This window comes from Alexandromys fortis, unplaced genomic scaffold (genome assembly GCF_014885135.2).
Source record: "Alexandromys fortis isolate MF-2015 unplaced genomic scaffold, M_Fortis_MF-2015_v1.1 scaffold_78, whole genome shotgun sequence".
Lineage (NCBI taxonomy): Eukaryota > Metazoa > Chordata > Mammalia > Rodentia > Cricetidae > Alexandromys > Alexandromys fortis.
The window spans coordinates 6,894,237-6,902,521 of record NW_026067977.1 but is presented as its reverse complement, the minus strand read 5'-3'; positions in this window follow the sequence as shown (position 1 = coordinate 6,902,521).

Below are 8,285 nucleotides of genomic sequence, written 5' to 3'. Positions count from 1 at the left end.
CATTTTGTTATAATACACAGCTATTGTTATGATAGTTAAACAAAGATTAAAGAATTCTGTTTACACTTTAGGATCACCCTGCACAATCTTGGCTTTTCCTTTTGGGGATAACAACCTGAAGAAACAGAGCACTTATATATGATACATAAGACCCTGAGATTAGTCATTATATAAAAGCAAAACAAAAACAGAGAAGGGGAAATCCGTAGCAAAACTCCCTGCACAGATAGCATCACAGTCCTCAGTGACATGGGAAAATAGTTTAAATATTGTAAAATTATGCTGAACTTTTGAAGGAATAACTGATTTTTGTGAAAGAACCAGTGAAATGGCTCAGAAATCTCCTTAAATGCCATTAAGTGTATTAATTCGCTTCATTTTACTCCATAATAAACTCTCCTTAGTCATCTTCAAGAAAACTTTTTCAGTGTGAATGTAACAATGTTTAGAATCTGTTTTTGTATTTAGCATCTGATAGCATTCCTGCAGAATAGAGATGAATTTGCTAGTAATTGCTTGTGACTGGTCAGTAAGCTTTCCATAAAAAAAAGGCAATGTATTGAATTTTTGTGACAACGCTAATCTTCACTTTTCAACTGTTAACAGGCACATTCAATCCTGTTTACTATGAAGAAAACTCAATGATGCCCACAATTGTCAGATAGCTTGGTGTTTCACAGGTGATTCTAAATCAGTGATCACTCTCAAGATCAATCATAAGTTGTTATATAAGCTTTTAAAAAACTTCTAACTCAGTAGCATAAAGAAAATAAATTCACTTTATTTTTTTTTTCTTGATTGACGTCCCCCTTAACTTATCTGACAAGAAACTGGGTTTTGGTTGAAAATATTTCAATTTTGAGAAGAGATACAAATCTTTAAGAAATCTTTAACTGCACTCAGAAAAGTTTCAAAATATTGATACACAAATTATTCTCACCTCAGAAGTAGTTTGTATTCGGAGAGAATTTTAAGTAATCAGTTTAATCAACATGATAGACTCTAAGGAGTTTTAGGAAATATACACAATAACAATTTTTTTGTGTGTAACAAAACCAGTTTCTTAAAAATAAAGTAGGAAATCCGGGCAGCAAACAATAACACTACTTGGACTGCCTCGAACGATTAAGAGAAAAAAATTCCTGATATATAGTTAAAAGATTCATCTTTCTTCCTAGTTGAGACATTTGCAATCCTGAATTTGAACATATGTAATTCATCGCATGACATGTTGAAAGATTCAGTAAAAATTTTTATCATATTTTCATGGTGATCTGACTTTTAACGTCTGAAGGACATTCAAATGTTAATTTTTAGAGTCTTGAGAAGATAATTTATTCTAATATGTAGAATATATATATATATATATATATATTCATCACTTATTTCTTATCTTGAAACAAAATAGAAACATCTTGCAGCAAACAAATCGTACAGGTACCAGGAAAATATGCACAGGTAAAAAGCATCAATTATTGGAGTTTTAAGATGGATGGCAACTGTGACTATTCTTCGATGGCCTGGAGGTGGTGATAATATTTCAATCACGAGGATATCAATAAAAGAAGGAAAGAAAGATGGGGATTTTTACAAGTTTGCTTGAGGCAGCACATATTGCTGACCATGAAGATGAAAAGTGAAAAAAGTAAAGCAGAGAGCTCTCAGCGTATGAGCTTGTCAGACAAAAGCAAGGCAAGAAGACATATTAATTTTCTAAGAGTTATAGGATAAGAAGTAGGAAAAAGTGTTATGTTTGCCAAATATCAGAAATGAGAACTGTAGAACTGTATGGAAACACTGTAGATAGATTAGAGGAGCCATATAGAAAATCTTTCTTACTAGAAGTCTGCATTAAATAAACGTGAAAATCGATTTTCAGAACAGCTAATAATCAACAATGTGCAGTGGCAAGGATTAATGGAAAGAAGCACAGTTATTAGGTAATCCCACAAATATATTTCTTAGGAAGCATGTATATATAGGAAATAAGTACTAAGTACTGTGTGAGAAATATATATAAAAGCTAGGCTCAAAATTCGTCTCTCTCATTGATAACACATTCATTCCAGACAGGTGTGTGTGTGTATGTGTGTGTGTGTGTGTGTGTGTTTCCTTGATTCTTTGACAACTTCATTAAATTTGGGTTTTTTATTGCCTAGTGAGAATAAGTATCACTATTTGTTAAGGTGGCCTGGACATGATTATGAAGTCTGAAATTGTAACCCTCTTGTATAAGCCTCCCAGGCACTGTCAAACTCCTAGGTCTACACTGTCATTCTGAGATTGACTACACTTTAAATAATCCATGAATGGCATACAGAAGAGATGTTCATATTAATTGTCTCACTGGTCTGTGTGAATAAAGAAACTATTAAACCGAAATGTGTTATCTGATCCCTAATAATGTTGATCTCTTTTAAGAAAATATTGCAAACAATTGAAAATTTAAAAGGTTTATTTTCCTAGAATAGAATCAAAATACTAACTGAAGCACAAATTCTAAATTAAGTTATGAACATAAATAAATGAAGAGATGGAATAATCAGAGAATATTTACCCTGAAGAAACTAATACCCATATAACATGTTTCCTGCGAAAAGAGAGCAGATGAAATTAAATTTGAAATCTTCCTCTAACATTACAGTAGAATTTTTTTTCTTGGTCACATGTGTCCCCAACCTAGATGATTCTTTGTTTTGTTGCCACTTGGTACCATCTCTTAGATACACACACCCTCCAAAATTCCCTGTGGGACAAATGACAGCCATTCAGCCTTCACTGACATAATGTCCTTCTAGTTGACCAAACTTCTCATCAGAAAAAAAAAGCAAAAAGTTACATTCTTGGTGTAATACTGCTGAGACTTCATCACCTCTAATTCTGTTTATTTCTGTGTTCTTTAATTACTCCACTTTGAAAACTTGCTCTTACGGTAACTGGAACAGGAATCCCAGGAGGCTACTGCCAGGATCTGTAGTCTAAAAACTGTCAAATAAGATGCACCATTTATATAATTTATAGCAATGTCAGTATTATCAATCAAAATTTTCAAGGTTTTGAAAGAAGTATTGGTAACATCAGAGGCCAAGTCTTCCCTTTTCTGTGTATATTCATCCTAAGTGTTGTTAAGTATTTGAGGAGACATAATTTAATCATGACAATTTGTATTTAAAATAACATAATAGAAGGCTGTAAATGGCTCATCAAGAAAGTGCTTTGTGTGCATTCAAGAGGACCTGAACTCAGATTTCTAGCACCTATTGAAAATCTAGGTACTGCGGTTCCCACCTTTAACCCAACACTGGGAAGATGAAGACAGGCAGATCACCAGAGATTAATAGCTAGTCTGTCTGGACACACTGGAAGCTTCAATTTAGTGAGAACAGCCTTCTCAAATGGCCTGGTATATAGGATAGTAATAAAAATTAAGTGGCAACCATTTACATCCACATACACGAGGCACACCCCCCCCACACACACACGGTCATCTTTTTGTCTTCTATGAATGCACCCACATTATCAGGTAATTATTAATTCAATTAAGAGTCTTAATAAGGCTTTGAGATTATTTCTAGATTCATAATCCTAATTTTGGAATATTCTCTTTAATAATCTTTGTATATTATCAGAGTTTATTTTCAGAGTTTTATCATAGTAAATTCCACTATCTTGATTTTGTAATTCAATGTTTTAATGTATTTAGTTGAGAGATATTTTTCTACTGACATATTTACACATATATAAGTAAGTATTGTTCAGTCCTTCTTATCCTATTCGGAGAAAATTTAGTGATTTTCTACCTGATTTGTTTCAGCAAGAACTTAGAGATTCTGATATTAGGTATTATGTGTTCCAATAAGTAGCAAAGTTTGATTTGTTAAATAAGGTATACAATTTCTAATTGTATATAATGTTTCTTAGTTACTTTTCTATTGTAATAAAACACCATGAGCAAGGTATCTTATAAAATTATTTACTTTGTCATGTGGTTTCACAGAATTAGAGTCCATGATGCTAGAACTAAGGAACAGCTGTGAACTCACATCATCATTCAAATCTATGAGGGGGAGGGAGAGGGAGAGAGAGAAAACTGAGAATCTAACATATCTTTTGAAACATAAAATCTCACTTCCAGTAACACAATCCACCAACAAGTCATAGCTCCTAATATTCTCCAAACAGCTCAACTAATTATGTACCAAGTAATAAACAAAACAAAACAAAAACAAAAACAAAAAAAATGGGCCTATAGTGGTCATTCAATTTTAAACCACCAGCAAAACACGGGCATACTCCAGGGGCCTATGAACTGCTACTAATAGTTTTTGGACAAATTTATAGTACTAAGCAAAACTTTTGTGCATGAAGTAAGTCTTAATTGTAGGAATAAATGGTGGACCAAGCAATGAATTCCTTTGCCATATAGAAGGTTTTTTTTTTTTTTTAATTATATGATACCCCATCCATTTATTGTTGGTCTTAGTGTCTATGTTGTTGGTGTTCTGTTTAGATAGTCTTCTATACCATTGAATTCTATTAACCCCACTTTCGCTTCTGTTAGATTCCGGGTATTTTGTCTCATTTGAAATCTTTGATCTATTTGGAGTTTAGTTTTGTGAAGAGTGATGTATTTGAATTCTTGCGATTCAAACCATCAAATTTCACAAGTACCATTTGCTAAAGATAATGTCTTTTTATCCAGAGTGTAATTTTGGATTCTTTGTAAAAAAAAAAAAATGTTAGCTATAGGTATGTGGACATATATGGGTCTTCAATTTGATTGCATTGATCAATGTGTCAATTTTTACGATAATGCCATGCTGTTTTTATTACTAGAGTTATGCAATGAAATTTGCAATACAATTTGAGATTTGGAATTGTGATATCTACAACATTTCTTTGAGTTTTATTTTATTTTATTTTTAGCTATTCTGGAGTTTTTATATTTTCGTATGAAGCTGAAAATTGTCCTTTTAAGTTCTGTGAAGAATTTTCTTGGATTTTTGTTAGGGATTTCAATAAATTTGAAGATTTTTTTCCCTTTTGAAGGTATTATGAAAACCAATGTTTCTCTGATTTCTTTTACATTTTGTCACTTCTATATAGAATGGCTATGGTTGCTTTCTTTTTTATTGATTTTTATTGTTTTATTATCAAATAACTGCTGCTGTTGAATTCTTTTTTTTTTCATTTTTTTATTTTATTGAGAATAAGAAAAAAAAAAGTTTCTGCCTCCTCCCAGCCTCCCATTTCCCTCCCCCTCCCCCCTCTCTTCTCCCCCTCCCCCCTTTCCAGGACCAGGTGAACAACCTAAATAGACCTGTTAGTCGCGAAGAACTAGAAGCTGTTATCAAAAACCTCCCTACCAAAAAAAGCCCAGGACCTGATGGTTTCAATGCGGAATTCTACCAGAACTTCCAAGAAGATCTAATACCTATACTCCTTAATGTATTTCACAATATAGAAGTGGAAGAGTCATTGCCAAATTCCTTTTATGAAGCTACAGTCACTCTGATACCAAAACCAAACAAAGACTCAACCAAGAAAGAGAATTACAGGCCAATCTCACTCATGAACATCGACGCAAAAATCCTCAACAAAATACTGGCAAACCGAATCCAAGAACACATTAGAAAAATTATCCATTATGACCATGTAGGCTTTACCGCAGAGATGCAGGGCTGGTTCAACATACGAAAATCTATCAATGTAATCCATCATATAAATAAGCTGAAAGAAAAAAAAACATATGATCATTTCATTAGATGCTGAAAAAGCATTTGACAAAATTCAACATCCCTTTATGATAAAAGTCTTGGAGAGACTAGGGATACAAGGGTAATACCTAAATATAATAAAAGCTATATACAGCAAGCCGACAGCTAACATCAAATTAAACGGAGAGAAACTCAAAGCCATCCCACTAAACTCAGGAACACGACAAGGCTGCCCACTCTCGCCATACCTCTTCAACATAGTGCTTGAAGTTCTAGCAATAGCAATAAGACAACATAAGGGGATCAAGGGGATTCGAATTGGAAAGGAAGAAGTTAAACTTTCGTTATTTGCAGATGATATGATAGTGTACATAAGTGACCCTCAAAACTCCACCAAGGAATTTTACAGCTGATAAATACCTTTAGTAATGTGGCAGGATACAAGATCAACTCCAAAAAATCAGTCGCCCTCTTATACACAAAGGATATGGAAGCAGAGAGGGAAATCAGAGAAGCTTCACCTTTCACAATAGCCACAAACAGCATAAAATATCTCGGGGTAACTCTAACCAAGGAAGTGAAAGATCTATTTGACAAGAACTTTAAAGCATTGAAGAAAGAAATTGATGAGGATACCAGAAAATGGAAGGGCCTCCCTTGCTCTTGGATTGGTAGGATCAACATAGTAAAAATGGCAATTCTACCAAAGGCAATTTATAGATTCAATGCAATTCCCATCCATGTCACATCAAAATTCTTCACGGATCTTGAGAGGACAATAATCAATTTTATATGGAAAAATAAAAAACCCAGGATAGCCAAAACAATCCTATACAATAAAGGATCTTCTGGAGGCATTACCATCCCTGACTTCAAACTCTATCACAGAGCTACAGTAATGAAAACAGTGTGGTATTGGCATAAAAACAGAGAAGTCGACCAATGGAATTGCATAGAAGACCCGGAATTTAATCCCCAAACCTATGAACACCTCATTTTCAACAAAGGAGCTAAAAGTATACAATGGAAGAAAGAAAGCATCTTCAACAAATGGTGCTGCACAACTGGATGTCAACCTGTAGAAGATTGAAATTAGACCCATATCTATCACCTTGCACAAAACTCAAGTCCAAATGGATCAAAGACCTCAATATTAGTCCGAACACACTGAACCTGATAGAAGAGAAAGTGGGAAGTACCCTACAACAGATGGGCACAGGAGATCGCTTCTTAAGTATAACCCCAGCAACACAGACACTAAGTACAACATTGAATAAATGGGACCTACTAAAGCTGAGAAGCTTCTGTAAAGCAAAGGACACTGTCACTAAGACAAAAAGGCAACCTACTGACTGGGAGAAGATCTTCACCAACCCCGCAACAGACAAAGGTCTGATCTCCAAAATATATAGAGAACTCAAGAAACTAGACTCTAAAATGCTAATTAACCCAATTAAAAAATGGGCACTGAACTGAGCAGAGAATTCTCAAAAGAAGAAGTTCAAATGGCCAAAAGACACCTAAGGTCATGCTCAACCTCATTAGCAATCAGGGAAATGCAAATCAAAACAACTTTGAGATATCATCTCACACCTGTCAGAATGGCTAAAATCAAAAGCACCGATGATAGCCTTTGCTGGAGAGGCTGTGGAGGAAGGGGTACCCTCATCCATTGCTGGTGGGAATGCAATCTTGTGCAACCACTTTGGAAATCAGTGTTTCGGTTTCTCAGGAAATTCGGGATCAACCTACCCCTGGACCCAGCAATACCACTCTTGGTAATATACCCAAGAGATGCCCTATCATATGACAAAAGCATTTGTTCAACTATGTTCATAGCAGCATTATTTGTAATAGCCAGAACCTGGAAACAACCTAGATGCCCTTCAATGGAAGAATGGATGAAGAAAGTGTGGAATATATACCCATTAGAGTATTATGCTGCGGTAAAAAACAATGACTTCTCGAATTTTGCATGCAAATGGATGGAAATAGAAAACACTATCCTGAGCGAGGTAACCCAGACCCAAAAAGATGAACATGGGATGTATTCACTCATAATCGGTTTCTAGCCATAAATAAAGGTCACGGAGTGTATACCTGGTGAACCTAAAGAAGCTAAAGAAGAAGCTGCTGTTGAATTCTAATTTTAAGCCGTGGTGATCTGATAGGATACATGGAGTTATTCCTTTTTTTTTTTATTTGTTGAGGTTTGTTTTGTTACCTAGTATGTGATCAATTTTTGAGAAGGATCCATGAGGTGATGAGAAGAAGGTATATTCTTTTATCGATGGAGGAAAGTCATTGGTCAATAAACAAACTGCCTTGGCCCATTTGATAAGTCATCCATTAGGTGGGTGGAATAGACAGAAAAGAATGCTGGGAAGAAGGGAAGTGAGGGCAGAGATGCGATGGAGCAAGCCGCCAAGGCAGACATGCTGAATCTTTCCCAGTAAGACTGGTGCTACACAGATTACTAAAGGTTGGTTAGTCAAGAGAGTTAGCCAAGAAAAGGCTAGACATAATGGGCCAAGCAGTGTTTAAAAGAATACAATTTGTGTGTTGTTC